Source organism: Toxoplasma gondii (genome assembly GCF_000006565.2).
Source record: "Toxoplasma gondii ME49 unplaced genomic scaffold asmbl.493, whole genome shotgun sequence".
NCBI lineage: Eukaryota > Apicomplexa > Conoidasida > Eucoccidiorida > Sarcocystidae > Toxoplasma > Toxoplasma gondii.
This window is the reverse complement of record NW_017383369.1, coordinates 1-1,652: the sequence shown is the minus strand read 5'-3', so window position 1 is coordinate 1,652 and position 1,652 is coordinate 1. Positions and strand designations below refer to the sequence as shown.

General features: G+C 44.9%; 3 non-coding genes across 3 annotated transcripts; all 3 read right to left on the bottom strand.

Annotated features, from left to right (window-relative positions):
- On the bottom strand, positions 1-425 carry TGME49_459120 (the record flags this gene model as incomplete). Its single annotated transcript, XR_001974256.1, has 1 exon — positions 1-425. It is a non-coding gene; the product is annotated as an 18S ribosomal RNA (ribosomal RNA).
- Positions 426-849: 424 nt separating this feature from the next.
- On the bottom strand, positions 850-1,007 carry TGME49_459110. Its single transcript, XR_001974255.1, has one exon. It is a non-coding gene; the product is annotated as a 5.8S ribosomal RNA (ribosomal RNA).
- A 338-nt stretch (positions 1,008-1,345) lies between these two features.
- On the bottom strand, positions 1,346-1,652 carry TGME49_459100 (the record flags this gene model as incomplete). Its single annotated transcript, XR_001974254.1, has 1 exon — positions 1,346-1,652. It is a non-coding gene; the product is annotated as a 28S ribosomal RNA (ribosomal RNA).

The following is a 1,652-nucleotide window of genomic DNA, read 5'->3' as shown; positions in this document are numbered from 1 at the left end:
GCTAAATAGGATCAGGAACTTCGTGTTCTTGTATCACTTCTTAGAGGGACTTTGCGTGTCTAACGCAAGGAAGTTTGAGGCAATAACAGGTCTGTGATGCCCTTAGATGTTCTGGGCTGCACGCGCGCTACACTGATGCATCCAACGAGTTTATAACCTTGGCCGATAGGTCTAGGTAATCTTGTGAGTATGCATCGTGATGGGGATAGATTATTGCAATTATTAATCTTCAACGAGGAATGCCTAGTAGGCGCAAGTCAGCAGCTTGCGCCGATTACGTCCCTGCCCTTTGTACACACCGCCCGTCGCTCCTACCGATTGAGTGTTCCGGTGAATTATTCGGACCGTTTTGTGGCGCGTTCGTGCCCGAAATGGGAAGTTTTGTGAACCTTAACACTTAGAGGAAGGAGAAGTCGTAACAAGGTTTCCGTAGGTGAACCTGCGGAAGGATCATTCACACGTCCTTATTCTTTATTAACCATCAACCTTTGAATCCCAAGCAAAACATGAGTTTGCATCTCTCTCCATTGGAGAGATTTGCATTCAAGAAGCGTGATAGTATCGAAAGGTATTATTGCCTTCTTCATGTTGGATATCCTGCGCTGCTTCCAATATTGGAAGCCAGTGCAGGTATCCGGGGGTGCACAGCGAAGGGGCTCAATTTCTGGAAATTCGTGTCTCTGTTGGGATACTGATTTCCAGGAGTTTCTTCAGTGTGCATTCTTTTTTCCCACACCGCTATTTCAAACAACAAATCTGAGGAACATTTGAGAGAGAGTGAAAGATTGTATCTTTCTGCATCTCTCTCGATGTGCTTTCAGATTGCTTCCTAAACTATAATGTTATTTTAAATTTTCAGCAATGGATGTCTTGGCTCGCGCAACGATGAAGGACGCAGCGAACTGCGAAACGCAATGTGAATTGCAGAATTCAGTGAATCATCAGATTTCTGAACGCAAATGGCACCTTGGGGATATTCTCCTTGGTACGTCTGTTTCAGTGTCTTTGAAATCACAATTTTCTGCTTTTTTAGGGTCGTTGCTTCAGTTTGGCTGAAGCCCCCTAGGAGCAGTATGATTGGGTGTCATGAGTGTTGAATACTCAATGTCACCCTGAATAATGAACACAGCGGAGAAACTACTCGTGCCTCTTCTTTTAGAGGCTCAAGTGTATTGTTGAGTTGTATCGATGACATCATTGAGATACGGTGGCTTCTTCATTGAAGACAAAGTTTCATTGATGCTGTCGATCGACTTCAATACCGCAATGGAATTTCGGTTCCATTGTTGCTCTGCGAGGTTTCGTCGTTGTTGTTTTGTCTCGGGCGTTTGTCCGATTTATTTATCAGACCTGAAATCAGGCGAGGTTACCCGCTGAACTTAAGCATATTATTAAGCGGAGGAGAAGAAAATAACTATGATTCCCTTAGTAACGGCGAGTGAACCGGGATCAGCTCAAAGTGGAAATCAACTGCTCTTTCCGAGCTGTTGACTTGTAGCCTCGAGAGGCGTTACCAGTGGAAGCGCAGGGTTAAGTTTCTTGGGAAAGAACATCATAGAGGGTGAGAATCCCGTCCTTCCCCTGCGTTTTTTGTTCCACGTACGGTACGCTTTTATAGAGTCGCGTTCATCGGGATTTGAGCGCAAAATGTG